General features: G+C 41.2%; 1 protein-coding gene and 1 long non-coding RNA gene across 2 annotated transcripts in view; both read right to left on the bottom strand.

The window, feature by feature from the left end:
* LOC115587115 (PDZ domain-containing RING finger protein 4) overlaps positions 1–15560 on the bottom strand; it is a 135642-nt gene that overhangs the window by 60824 nt on the left and 59258 nt on the right. The gene's annotated exons all lie outside the window — the stretch shown is intronic.
* Positions 1522–3523, bottom strand: LOC115587117 (uncharacterized). The gene is made up of 2 exons (XR_003984973.1): positions 2793–3523; positions 1522–2669 (listed from the first exon to the last, which is right to left on the bottom strand). It is a non-coding gene; the product is annotated as an uncharacterized LOC115587117 (long non-coding RNA).

Below are 15560 nucleotides of genomic sequence, written 5' to 3'. Positions count from 1 at the left end.
GGGAGAGGGAGACGTGTGTGATTTAACATGCTGAGCCGCATGCTGGTGTGTTCGCACTCCAATTTAGAAGGCCGGATCAGATAGTGTCGGACTGGAAATGTTTCAGTTGGTTACGACAAATACAGCTTCATGTCCTGTAGCACAATAGAGTCTGCTGTGTGTGCATCCATTTGGCACTTCGTATAGCCGTGTTTAATTACATGTGGTGTTATCTAAAAGCTCTTTTCATTGATTAAACACCTGGATAACGCGCATGTAGCACTACCATGAGTGAAAAGAAAGGCAAATAAGGAATGAAAGCAAGCATCAGAGTCAGAACTGAACACACGTCTTGCTCAGAGCTTCGAAATGTTATCACTAGCTGTGGTTACAATATTTTTTTCACCCGACTAAAATCATTCTGATTACAGAGTCCAACTTAATTCTTCATATTGATGCTTAATAAGGTTATCTGATAGGATGTGTTTACATGCCTCAAAGCATTTCATCAAAATAACTTCATAACAACTTGACATGCAGCAAAGTGGAAAAATGTAATCTGCCTGAAATATGTCTCCTACAAAACTGCTGCACTGGCCTCAGAACAGTTTTGTTTTGCCACCGCCATGTTTCTGTCCCTCCTGCAAGAAACGTCAGCCTCACACGAGCCTTATGCGAACATGCGTCAAAAGACAGTGCATACATGGTTATAAGGCATTCATTCAGGCATTATCAAACCTTACACCACCCCTCTCAATCTGATTGAGTATTCACTAGATATTAGGCATGAGGCATTTTTATTCTGTCTGTAAGTTGAATATTAGAGTACATGTGAACAATGTCAGTGTCATTAAATTTCACTTTTTAAACCTTGCTCCCTTGTTGCTTTGAGGTTACATCAATTAAGGCAGGTGCTTTAGCTTCTGCTAATAGAAGACTTGTGTCCTAATCCCCTTCGATCCTGCCCCTGCCTCAAGCCTAAAATGTCACATTTCATATTTTTTCCCCTAATAAATACAGCCAGAGAGGCAATGCAGCACAATATTAATAAAAAAAAAAGGGAATGGGAGCTTTTTTTATTGTCTTTATATACAGGACAGTGATGAAACTCTGAGATGATAGTTTAACTGTTGACTTCCACCTTTTTTATGTTAAATCTGTTATTCTTTCTTTTAGAGAGTTTATCAACAACCATTTTGATGATCAATTTCTGTCAATTTTCAGGGAAAAATACAGTCTCATTTTCCAGCTTTCAAAGTGTAACAGTTTGCTGCATTTCTCACTTTTACATAATTCATTGTAATTTGGACTGTTGGCTGGATAAAAAAACCTTTTCGAAGTAGTCTCCTTGGCCCTCCTTGGGAACTTGAAAAGGTGAAAATCACCTTTTTCACTTTTTCATTTTACAGACAAGCGTGAATAATTGATGAATTCCAAAAGTAATCAATAGATGAGTAGATGTGTTTCATACACGAACAATGATGCTTGAGACACACACATGCGCTTCAGTATTAGCGCTTTAAACAAAGTCATGGAGGTTCATCTCATTTTTAAACTCTTCACATTTATTTAAGATGTCCACAAAAGTCAAGGAAAGAACAAGTTCACAAACCATTGACATGTCTGATAGTTTCCTCCTAAGATACCGAATGTACAAAGATTAATGTTAGAAACTCTACCAGGCTTAACCTTGTTAAAAGAAATCCAAATGAGAGTTAAAAGATTCACAATCAGAAGATCATGCTTTCTTCTCTCATTTATATTACATTGTGTTAGTTCAGAGTTTTGGCCACAGAGTGCCCTCACTTTCACCTCATCACGGATGTTAAATACAGTAAAATATACATGTCTCTTTTGATTTACACTCTTGGGCGCAGAACTCAGAAGCCAATAAATAAACCAGGTCGACTCCTCACTGTCGCTGTCCGTGTCAGCGTATTCTATCCCAAAGGATCGCCATTGATTTTCCAGTTATAATCAACACCAAAATTATTGAACGTCAGATGATAAAGTGTCGGGGTCCACGGGCATTTCTCCGAGATGGGTTTTCTGAACATGGTCACGTCACCATGGCAACCACGGCATTTTTGATGGAGCTTATAATGGAAAATTGTTCTGCACAGATTCATCTTAAAAATCCCAGAGGTTTTCAGTGTTTGGCTGTACTCTGAATAACAAAATTAGGCTTTTAATCAGCGGGCCAATACAAGGAAAGTTTCACACTAAAACAAAATGTAAAATCCTTGGAGAAAGATTTGTGGTTGTACATTTTGGACAACAGCTGAAGCATGAAAACATTCCCCGGACTCAGAAGTATTGATAAGTGCAGATAAACCACGGTCAACAAGCAATAAAATCAGAGCTCTAAATCCACACTGCAGACAAAAGCTACTGCATAATCATTTAAGGCCGTATTTCTTTGTAGCGGCCATGTAATGAGATTATACATCTTGGATGTGGTGTTTTATTGATTTGTCTGTTGTTATGCTTGATGGACCTCCAATAGCTGCGGGGCATCCTCACCACTCATGTGGGACAACAAATCTGCTGTGACCCTGAACTAAGGCATCACAGGACTTCACAGCCTCGTCTCTTTTGTCTGCTGGCACGCCCTCGAGGAATCAGCTCAGCGTACTGTTGATCAGATATTGCAGTACCGAACCTACAAGGGTGACCCCATCAGTGTATGCCTACAGCGACACACACAAGAGGGTTTCTGGCTGTGTATCCCTGGATAAATTTCTGTCACGGATCAGGAATATGGGAGGCTGAATCATAAAAACTCAAATGCGCCCTCAGAACGCCCAGCTCACCGTTTAATACAGTCCGTCTCAAGATTTTCGGTCAACACAGGTCAACTTTCCCCCTGTTTACTTTGGTGAAGAGAAGGTCGGGGTGCGCTCTCCTGCCAAAGACACTGTTAATACACAGGAGATAAATTAACAACACCCTCCGGCAGCCTCCTGGGAATAGTTTCCACTTCACAGCACACGGCAGATTAAACCAAAGGGGAACAATATTCACAAATCAGCCAATGGTTATGAGGAGAGAGGCAACACCATCTGTCAGAGGGGTCTCCATCCTCTCTGACCCCTCCTCAATAACGGAAACCACCACCATCTAGGCGATTTAGGCGACTAGATGTCGTGAGGGACCCAGATTATTTTTTCAGGGGGGCATGCATTTATTCCCCAGTTCTGCACTTGAGTAGGCAGGAAAAGGGGATGTTACCAGATCACGTGTTCGCGTGGAGATATATCGTTCCTACACAGGCCAATTGAATTTTTGCAATTGTAGGAGACACTACTTTGATAAAAAGGGATAATTAATTACTGGTAATTAATTAATCACTGGTAATCAACTATGCCTCACATGGGGCACCACGAATTTGTAGGACAGGTAGGTAGGCTATGGGCCTCACGTGGACGGCACCATGGATATAAATGTAGGGGACTATCACTGCTTGATAATCAAGGTCATTAATCACTGGTGATTAATTTTACACTCGTAGAAGGGGCACCACCTCCATTGTTTGATTTACTAGAATAGGCTGGAGGGAACTATTCTAAACATCTAACTGTACAAGTTTGACTTGGACAGCTAGAGTATCAATTTCAAATCAATTTATTCAATCTCAATATTCTGAAGCAGTGAATTCTTTGCACGTATCCATCGATTCTCCACATCAAAATTAAGTTCCAGACAAAAACAAATGATTATATATATTTATTGACTAAATAATTTGGGGTAACATAAATGAACGGACAATTTTAGGACAAACAACAGATAACAGAAAAGGTAAAGACTGTAATTAGAAATAAATAAATTACGTGACCGTTGGCAGATGGTAAAGTTAAAGGGTCGGGTTTTTATATATTAAATATAACAGGAGTAATCTTTTAATACTAACGAGACCCTAACCTCAACTTTCTTAAGTTTATAAGATAGAAGTCAGAACTTTAGACAGAAGTCAGAACCTTAGACAGAAGTCAGAACTTTAGACAGGAGTCAGAACTTTAGACACCACTCATTCTCACGTGTGTGGATCCAACTGTATGAAGACGTTCAGCCTGTTTTGTCTGGGCGTCAGGAGGCACTGAAGCTTGGTCTCTTTGAGAGTTCTGGGTTGGACCACGGCACGGCGCGTCGGTCCAGTAGCCAGAGGGAAGGCCGGTACTCTGTTGAGGGACTCTTGGTCCGAAGGCCCAGCGAGGTTTCCGCCTTGGGAGCGCTGGGGGCAGAGTCGATCTCGGCTGGGAACAAAGTCCCTTTTGTAGAGACTCCTTGCACGGCTTCTGAGGCAGACGATGGACTGCAACGTTCTTCATCAGATGATCACAGTCTTGAAAAATACTTTTCTTTGATGTTTCAAAGTGGTTCTTTAAGTTCTTTAAGTTCTGATCCTTTAACTAATTCAACTTCTTCTGGATCAGGCGGTGATACTTTAAAGTTATATTAAAATCAAATCAAAAATCAAAAAGAAAAGAATTTGTTCTATTAAAGACTTGGATAAAAGTAGAGTACTTAAAGTAGTTATTCAATTCGCTTTCTTAGAGCTTGTTGCAAAAATAAAAGTAAAGATTACTTTAAAAATAAATGAAAAATAAAGAAGTTAAGAGAAGAAGAGAGAGAAGAGAAGAGAAGTCAGGAGGAGAAACAGGGGGGCAAGAGAGCCCGGAGGAGAAGACTCCAAGTCATGACCGAAGTCAGGACCCAAAAGGAGAGAGAGAGTGAGCCAAAGTCCTGACCGAAGTCAGGACCCGAAGGTGAGAGCAAAGCCTCAGCATGAGAGAAGACCAGAGAAGAGTAAGCGAAGTAAAAGAAGTGAAGAGAGAAGAGCATCTTCTCTGTTTTTATGACCTTACAGCAGGCACACCGAGCAGGGGTGGGGCTGGCTGACAATGCTCCTTCTGTGTTGGGAGTTGTGACCCACAACACTTTAATTCAAATAAACTATATTGCCTTAATGTTTCGAAATTGTGTTTTAACTTCCCAAAAACTTCACCATCTTAAAAGTCGAATTTTTGTCTTCGTTAAAAGATGTAACATGAATATGATCCAAGAATGAAAGAATTAAAAACATGATTAAGGCATAAAACAATGGTATACAACATAAACCATGAAGCATACAATACACAGTAGGACCAAGGACTTATACATATTCCTTGTAGTTCTATCTTAAGAAAACATCAGACATTTAACTGGTAAATAACACAAGCATTACACACAAAGAGGATCATGATATGCAAGTCTGTGCCCATCGCAAAGGTGGGGGCTGGTTTCTTTCAAACCCCAAATTCATTAAGTAATAAACTTCATTTGGGCTTGACAATAACATGGAAAATATCTACTGTATGACTTTCTTGGCTATTTGGAAATCTGATAAAATTAAGAAGATGAAATTGTAGTTAATAGTTATTCAGAACATTTTGAAATGTGGATGAGTATAGGATTGGGATGCAGCAAAGATTGGAATGTCACAGACAGGGTCGTAAAACGCTTTGGCCTGTGAGGGGGGAGGACTGGGTCATCTTTACCCCAACCAACATCAACCCCCACTTCTTGTCATCTGATGTGGAGAGAGAGGACTCTATTGTAGTAAGTCGTTAAAATTGATAAGAAAACGTCTCCAATGATCTGTTTATAGCAAGAGCAACACACCGTCCTAATCTATAGGGAGAAGAGGCCATAGTTTGGCCTGAGGAAGAAGGACTTCATCTTCTTTGTGAGGGGGGAGAAGAGGCAAATATTCAGTCAAACAGATATGCTTTGTTTGTTAAATTAGTCTTGTCTTGTGGTTGAGAGGTGAGAGGTCAGAGGATGGGGAAAGGAAGCAGAGCCTCGTGATGGAGACATAAGGGCTGGTGTTCCTACACAATATTGCTGTGTACATGTAGCATATTGATCACTGCTGCATTATTTTAACTTTATATCATTGTTGATTCATATTGGCCCCAAACAGTAAACATATATCTAAAAGGCATTTTTCCTGTTAATGACATTCAAGACTATAGTTAGAAATTCAAAAGGGCAGATGCCCTTTTTTGAATGAATTGAGGCTAGGCTTTGTGGTACACAGTCTTATCAGGATAGGGTTGTATTACAGTGCGGGTTGTCCAAGTATTAATGTTGTCAGGCCAGTAGATTTGGATCTCTCCAACCACCTCGTCTCTGCTAAAGTTAGTCAGTGCCAAAAGTGCCCAGTAAGCCTAGACACTCGTAGGATTTCTTCTGCTGGCTCATGCTACGTGTTCGACTGCCACAGAAGAAATAAATAATGAAGGTAAAGGTTCTACAGACAGACGGATTCATTTGACAACCACCCAAGAAATATGGTGTTGCTGGATGTCATGGGAGAAGGTGATGAGCTCCATAAAGTAAGTATGAAAAATGTTAGAGTTAGAGAAATACTTTTGGAAAAACCTCCAAGAAATTGACTATGTGGCTGAAAAAAGAAGCCAGTCATACTCAAAACCTAACTTTTTTATGAAGGCAAAGGCTTCATGAGGACGAAATTTATATTTTTCATAACTTTTTGCTGCAACCATATTAAGCAGCGTGTCTGTCAGAGACTGGACTTGCTTATTACTATATTATTAAACAGGTGAAAGCTTTTGAAATTACCACTGGGACCACTGGGCAGATGGGATTCTCTTTAGATGGCTGAGACAGAGACACCATTCACCCTAGTACAAGACACTGTGCTATCATAATGATTTGGAAGCTGTTTTTTAAGGTAAAAAACTTAAAAAATGTTGCTTTAGATGAAATGTGACAATAAAATCTACTCATAACTTTGCTCCACAAAATGAGTGTCCCAGTTTCCAGCTTCCTGATTGTTTTATATTGACTATTTTGGGGGTTTTAGACTGTTGGTCGGTGGTACTAGCGATCACGACTCATCTAACATCTCATTATTAAAACTCTTGGAGTAGGTTCGAACTAACTAAACAGCCAGGAGCCAAAAGCAGCGTAAAAAATATGGCATAAAACCAGATAATTAACAAACACGTTTCGGCAGTACTACTCCCAAATGTGTAATGTCAACGCATGCGCCCTATATGTGTCTACATGTACATGTCTTAAAGATTGAACGGACATGTAGAAGCTGGGCAATCAAGTGACATTTGAACTAATGATAATCCATCATCATTTTATACTATTAGTATACTAACAACTAGACTGATATTAAATTGAACTGTAAAAGAAAATTGTATTTTTCACATTAAATATAAATAGTTCATACTCTGTTCTCCTTGGCTCAGAAAATTCCATCCAGTTGTGTGTTCAGTCTTTTAATAATGAACCTCATTATATCGTACATCTCCTGTATATAACGCAGGGACCCTGATCTGGAAAAGCACAACAGCGGTACACAACACAACTCCCTGGATGATTCTGCGTAGGAGCATCCTTGCCCCTTCCCTCACCCTGTTCTGCGCCTCACATCATAAAACTGCTGTTAGCTAATACTGTGTGTTTAATTCCTCGTTGTCAAGCTCACCTCCGGGTGCCCCTGCCAAACCCTTCCCGCAGGAGATTTACAGTCAGCCATTTTGTGGACTAATTGCCCCGTCCCTGTGCGGGGAGGTCAGCCGTAGCCAACACGGGGATCCAACTCACACACCTGCAACGAGCCGAGCCAGGCAGAGGGCAAACTCCTCAAACAGCAGGACGCACCACCCACCACACAAGGAGTCTCCTTGAGTTGTCTAGAATAAGGTCTGTCAGATGTAATCGCTCGCACTGCGCTCCGTTGTTTGGAGATAAACAAGTGCCAAATCATTCTTTTCCCTACTGACTGCACGTTGCCGGAACATAAATCAAAGTCAGATAAGAGGCGGATGTGCGATAGTGGAGATAGATCCGCTGCATGCTCTCCTTGATATGGATCTAATCTCTTCACTTTGAATCATATTTGCGATTCATCTTCTCCTTCTCCTCCACCCATATCATCAGCCTCCTGTCTTCCTACATAACCTCTTGCCAATCTCCTTTGCACTGGATGGATTAGACTAAATTACTAAATGTGTTAAACTAAAGGTTTGCTTAGTCGGCCCGGCAGCTCATTGTGTGCATCCGGTAAGAGCTTGCAAAAATTATAACGTGCACAACACAATTTTGAAGGTGTCATATAGACAGTGTCTTGATATCGTAGCCGACTCCAGCAGTGGTACTTTAGCCAAGTGGCTGTAGCTTGTAACATTGATGTCCAAGAAAGGAAAAGCTGACGTAGAGGGAAGGCAATTTAATGAGATGATGGGAAAGCAAATGCAAGGTTGTGCTTCATGGAGACAAGCCAGTATGTTGCTTGTACATTTACGCAGGCTCTGACATCACCGTGTTGTTGTTGTTGTTCCTGAAGCATCACAACTAATGTAGCTACAGGACCATAATTGAAACGGACCAATCATGTTTTGTTATGTCATAGCTTAGCGACTCGGAGGGGAAAAGGGAAAAATACATGGGAGAAGTTATCCTTTCAAACACATCTTTAATGTTGTGAAAGTCTTGTTTAGTCCAAAATATATTTTCCCACACCTAAACCTTACCAAACACCGACAGAAAACTGAAAAAACACAGAAAATACAGAGTAAACGTAGAGTAAAGATAATACATAAAGAGTATGATAGTGTGTTCCTAACAGCACAAAACTCAACTCTCCTATGTCCTACACGTTACCCATTCAGGCAGAGCAGCTTGCTTCCAGTGTGAAATGTGTGGCTTTTCCCCTAGACTTAATGATGCACACCCACACAGCGATTTCAGATACGCCCATATTCACGGAGAGGCTTTGTCACCAAACGCAAAGCCTTACATTGCTGGCGTTACCCATCATGAGAAGAAACAAAAATTCCAAGTAGTGAAAGGCAGCCTGCACTCGAAACAGAATGTTTGAAGCAAAAAATAACGCAGTGATTAAAAAAAAGTTTTCATGGTGAAGACATGGTCTGAGCATCAAGAAGCTTTTCAGAGGGGGCTTTTCTGAAGCAGTGAATGTTAAAGAATGCAAAAAAGTGCCCCCTGACCAGACACAGTCTTTTAAAAGTAATACGATAGCAAGTAGATTCACTTATACTGTCTTACATTTACAATCAGCACTTTTAGGACAACCATGACGCTGATGTTGGATGGAATTGAGTTTGGCACCTGGAGTGTTGTCATCATGTTGTCCACAATAACACTGATCTAATTTTGAATATGATGAAAAATTCATTCAAAAAGTCATATGGTGAAATCGGCAATATCCAGGCTTGCCAAACGTTTCACGCACAGCAAACAGCAGGCACGGAAGAAAGAAAGTAACATTGCTGCTGGCTTCACGGTGGAGTAGTTCATTCCAAAAAGTCGTGGGGAAGAGGTTTGGTTACAGATGTAACCAACCGTGGTTAGATCCAACTGTGAAAACATGAAGAACCGAGCCGGTCTGATCATGCTGTGCTGTCACTTAAACCTCCTCTCACATTAACATTTCCAGCAGATCACGCAGGTATTATTAGATCGAGTTGTACACCTCATTGACTCCTATCATTGGTACTGAGGAGTTAACAGATCAGTCCACTCCTCATCGTTTTACCACACAGACTCGAGCGGTTCTGCGGATTAACTGACAGCTAAGCACAGTTTTGCCTTTGTCTGGTCATTTTTAATAGCTGTTAATGACTATCTATTAAGGGCTCCTATGGGCGCCAAGCTATTCTGAGCACTCTCCCTTTATTAGCATCAGCTGACACCCCCATCACTCAGTGGTTCCCTTGACTTTATCACCGCCGGTGACCCCTTCCATCTATCTAATTAACCACAATTTACTAATCACATAGGCCACTTTTCCCAGAGCCGCGCGGCCTCCTTCAGTGAGCAGGGACAAAGGCTCATTAACGGGGCCCTTCCCACCATTACTCCCATTGGGGATTCCTCAGGTCAATTTAGAATCACGAGCCGTAAGATATGCAGAGGTGCTGCCAACATGAAACTCGGCAGGTATAATGGCTTCAAACCAAAGAAATAACAATATGAAAACAAGGTGTGTGGTGAAAATTGACCCTCTGCCGTCCTGAGGCTCGGAAAGAGAAGCTTTATATAAATCCGATGCTGCAAAGTTTGGCGAGAGCTACAACCTGCAAAGTGAGAGAGGAAGGGGGGGAGGGGGGGACAATTTCAGATTTCATTTTACAAGAGGAGCTGGAGAAAATCGATAGGCTGAATGTTGGCTTATTGCCAACTTGCTGAGGGAAAAATGAGAAGATAACCAAAAGCAGCATGTTTTTTTTTTTTGTTTTTTTTTGGTTTCCCCCTCTTACTCCACACTCTCAGACCAGGATATTACATCACAAACACAACAACAGGATACAGCCGAGCAGCAGTCCAACACACACACACGCACACACACTCACACACTTTTATAGCTGGGACAGAAAAACAGAGAGGCTCATATATGAAATGCGAGATAGCGATTTTTTTTTTTTTCTTGTTTCTTGTAAATCCTCTGCTACATCGCAGGTGTTTGTTCCAATCATGCTGCAATATCCTCAGGTGTGGAACAATTTTCAAAAAGTCACAGAGCATCAACTTTGTAATATCAGTTAATAATAAAAGTCTATTTCAAGGAAATGATGTCAAATGTCCTGTTTGTTTTTCTGCTTCTCAAATTTGCTGCTTTTCTCTATTCTCTATTTCTCTACATCATCATAAACTGAATATATTTGGGTATTGGGCTGTTGGACGGACACAACAAACAATTTGCAGATGACAATTCAGAGTTGAAGAAATTAGTGTGTATTTTTCCTGAGCCCACATGGCCAGGAACAATGTAAATGGATGACTATACAGCACAAAAGTATTAACTAAAGATATGTGTTATTTAAGTTCAAAATTTTGACATACGGTAAATATGTGCAAAACTGAAAAACTTGGATGTCATACACAGAAAGATTACTAGTATGATAAGAATGATTTCATATACAGTATAAAGGTGATGCACATGACTAAATTGAATGTTTATTATAGTTCTGTATTGTTTTCTATTATCATTTGGTTTTACAGGGTGCATTTTTATGTATTTGAGACTTATTTCAACATCGCCACTTTTACAGATCCTTATCTCAACTTTGAGATAATTCTGTTGTTTTGTGGGCATTATTGAAGACTGTGTAGGATTTACTGCCATATTACAAGTAGAACATTTTTTTTACAGAACATATCTTGCTCACAACTCTATAACAGTCATATTTATGGGGACTCTTATAGCAATTTACATCCGGTAATCACCTTTTTTATTGGCAATATGTGAGTGGATTGTAATGTGAGGTGAAAAATGAGTCCTTCCTCGTCTCTCTTGGTTGCGTCTACAGTACAGGCCTGTGGATGATTTGTTTCAGGTTGTTTAATGCCGCTGGACAGTGGATTTCTTTGTGAAGGACTCAGGCTAGGTTTCCGCGACAGTACAAAGATTGTGACTTTATGCGTGTCCTTGAGTGCCTCGTCTTAGTGCCTCTCTCTGCTCTGCTAACAGAGAGCAACAGAAGCCAATGCTAGATTTTAAAATGTCCACATTTCCACATTAAAATGTTGAAAAATGGCTCGACTAGTAGTTTTAATAAAAGTAACTGTGCATTTTACTTGGTTGACCACAATAATGTAAATTTCTCTCAACTCAAAGTAGCGGTATCATCCACCACCGACAGGATGGAAACGGAACTGGATCAAATCGTGAAAGCAGTAAAAACTGTGACTTATCTTCTGGGTAAATGCTAGATGATAATCCAAGTCCAGTAATTGTCTGGCTCATTTTTCATCTCATACATTTTTGAACAACTTTATGACATTTTGTACGATACAAGAATGTATAAAATGTACATCAGCACTGAAAACCACTCTGTCCTCCTTTCCCCAAACCCTTTTAGTAACAGAATCCAAATCAATGAGTCACAGAGGATGTGTACTCTTGTTTTTCTTTTTAATGTGTGTTTTCATAGTTCAGCGAGTCTGACACACTGTGGCTCACATTAGTGAGTGAGACCGTAACTCTGTGCAGCTGCTCATGTCACTGATGGGCATCAATAACCGGCGCCAGGCCTGTGGTTCGTAATTGTGTTGGAGGGGTCAGTGTTGGGTCAACAGGGCATTCCCCCTGCCTGTCTAATGAAGGGAACACAACTCTCCCTCACACCAATACTCTGCACAGCCATCTCCAATCCCAGGCCCCATTGCCCGTGTCAATCATGCCATCAGTAATAGATGTGCGGTACAGCCAAACACTGCCAGGAGGCCCACAAGCCATCAAAATAAACAGTGCTCTCACCAGTGAAATCAGGCTTCGGCTAATGCGCTGTGTTATGTTTGTTTACGTGACAACAGATATCAGTCTTGATACCACAAAGTCTGTTGGACTGACATTACTGCCATTGTGAAACTCTGACTTCAATTTAATCCTATTATTGTGTTTTAATAACAATCTAAATCCCATGTAACTGAATATTAACTACATTAACCAATGAAAACTAACCAGATGTTAAACCAATGTCTGTTCCAGAAGCCAAGAATCTCTTAAGCTGCAGTAATCAATAACAATGGGTCACATTCCAACAGTGTAGTGTGAAAAGTGTCCCGTGGAGCGACAACAAACCCACAACGCAAGTTCAGCATTCGAGCTCATTGTTCTGGTTTTACAGGCCGTAACTCTACTGTTTGGTTCGGCTTTACCACTCTCATCACTGTTGTTTCCATCCACAACAAACAAACTGAACTCACTTTACGCTGCCTGAACAGCGCGGGACATCAGCACGACAAAGTGAGCTACTACCTGCTGAACAGACTAAAGCACTTAGGAGAGGAGAGGAGAGGAGAGGACAGGAGCTTAGACTCACAGGTGAATCAATGCCAATGTTGCTCCACATCTGCTGGATAGTTAAGGCAACTGTTTACTAAAATATTCCCTATATCAACTTTGTCAGGTGGTAATATGCCAATGATGATTTATAGCTTGTTCCGTGGCCCCGAAATGGCAGAGAGAAGCATTAGTCTGCTATGAATGCAGGTCCCTACTTATCAAAAAACTCCTTATACGACAGTATCAGAGAGTTGAGTGATGGGCTTGCCACGCAAAAAATTACAAATCCTCAAACCTTAACAACAGAATGAATCAACTTCCAAAACAACGTGTATAGCAGTGTACGAAAAAACAACATGATCATCGCAGGAGCAGTTTGGTTAGGTTTTGCCAAGAAAAACACTTTATTTGGGTTCAAATCACTACATTACTTCTGTCAACAAACGTACCTACATTGCCTAAGATTTTTTTTGAACATATATATATTTGGTCTTTTTGGCTTTATTGACAGAACAGCTAGGAGAAATGACAGGAAACAGGTTGAGAGAGGGGGAGTGACATGTAGCAAAGGGCCCCAGGCCGGGACTCGAACCCAGGGCCGCCTTAGATGTAAACTTTATCAGGCTTGCTCATCTTGTTCACTGCTTTTGTAAATTAATGAGCTACTCGCTATGTAGCTAGCTTTTAAATGGTAAATGGAAATGCACCTTTCCAGTCTACTGATCGTTCAAATCGCTTTCAGATTCACCCATTCACACACTGATGGCGGTGGCTGCCATGCAAGGTGCCAACTGCTCATCGGGAGCAATTTGAGGTTCAGTATCTCACTCAAGGACACTGCAGCTAGGGGGAGCTGGGATTCGGACCAGCATCCTTTCGATTACTAGACAACCCCTTCTACCTCATGAGCTACAGCCGCCAAGTAAGCTTTAGTAAATAATCCAGAAGAAGATGAAATAAAAAAAAAAAAAGATTGAAAGTAAGCAGTTTGAATGACATGATATTGATTGTGATACAGAATTTAGATCCTTTGGTCCAGATTTTCCTAATTTACAAGAAAAAAAACACTTCCTGCATTCTATAAAACGCGATATGCAGTACAGCTTTAGCTCGACTTCCATTCTTTACAACTCCAGTTACTTAAGGAAAGGTCAATACTTGAGGAGAGCCCTTACAAGCAAGTCCACAAGCCACCCATCTCCAGCTCAGTGATGTATTGCAGGTCATCCGTCACCATTGTCCGACGTGAGGCAGGGGAGGGCCCGATACACCCATGTGTCAGACATACGGCAAGGGCAGGCAAGGTTCGTCTTTGAACTCCTAAGTGGAGGTAGCAGAGCTCATATTGGCGTGATTGGATTAGACTTGAAATGCCTTCAGGAGTTTGTGCACACGGGAAATGAAGTTAAAAAGCTTGTTTTGTTGAAAGCACATTTGAGTCGGCCTCATCAAGACCCTGAGAGATAATGAGACAGAGAGAAACAACAGAAAGTTTGTCTGCTGAGATGTTCACAGTAATGAGTTTGTTTCATGATGAATTAATTGCAAGACGGGTAAACAAGAAATCTAAAACAGTGGCAATAAAGCCATGTCCAGATTTAATTTTCTTTTGCCTCCGACTGAAGCACCAATAGATTAGGAGGGGAGTCTGGCTGGAATTGAATTAGCACAAAGTGAATGGCTTCTGTTACATGGAAAACAAGCCAAGTCCAATAAGTGTCTATTTTCAGAGGTTCCTAAACATCAGTCAATTACACTTTGTTTGAATAGCTGGAGACTGGGAGATGCTGCGGAGGAACAAACAATAGGATACGAGGATGAACTGGAGGGAAGACGGAGAGAGTAAAAGTGAGGGGAAGAGAGTGAGGATGAATGGTGGTGGCGGCGGGTGGAGGGCGTACGAGGAGGGGAGATAGAGGTGGTGTGGAGAGACAGTGAAAGAGAATTAGAGAGAATATTTGAGAGAATGTATGGATACACATGTCAGCAGGCGGCCCAAGACATCAGCATCGTGTAAAAATAACCTGTCCAATTATGAAGAGAGACTGTTCGCCCTTTTACCCAGGATGCCTTCCTGTACACCCAGTCTTGATGCCCCCCCCCCGTGCTCTCCCCTCATATATACATCCCCTGTATATATTTAGATGCAGAGATGCCTCTGATAATGTGATTCCAGAAAATAGATTGGAATTGTTCACTGTCTTTTATAAAGATGGATTGTTCTGTCAATATCCTACGGCTGGCTAGCGTTAGCTTGCCACATGGCATATGACTTTCCATTCAGCGGCAAAGAAAAAGAAATGGTGTTTAATGCCTCCCTGAGAATGTATGGCTGCTGCTGTTTCCATTATCCATTTAACAGCCTCTAAAAGGAGGATTTATTTCTGTAAATTAGCTCCTGTATAACATGATTGTATCATGGATCATAAACTTTAAGTCAATACAGCATGGGGATACCACAGTTAGAGGGAGAAAATACCTAACGGACTCTTTCCTCTCCTTGGTGCACAGTATCCGGCAGGCCCAGGCGGGGCAGCGGCATCTGTTCCTGGTAGAACTTTATCTTCTTCTTCCTCCGTCTACAAGGCTCCCCAACGTCCCACAGCAGCCATTTGCTCATCAACCTATTACTTTCAATTGGCGTCGGAGTAATTGGCTATTTCACACATATAAGGGTTGAGCTGGCAGAGGGTAAAGGCCAGGCAACCAGGCTGTCAGTGTCCTGCACCACAGTCATCCATCAATTATTATC

The sequence above is a fragment of the Sparus aurata genome, chromosome 8, assembly GCF_900880675.1.
Source record: "Sparus aurata chromosome 8, fSpaAur1.1, whole genome shotgun sequence".
Taxonomy (NCBI): Eukaryota; Metazoa; Chordata; class Actinopteri; order Spariformes; family Sparidae; genus Sparus; species Sparus aurata.
The sequence above is the reverse complement of the archived record's forward strand: the minus strand, read 5'-3'. Positions and strand labels throughout refer to the sequence as shown.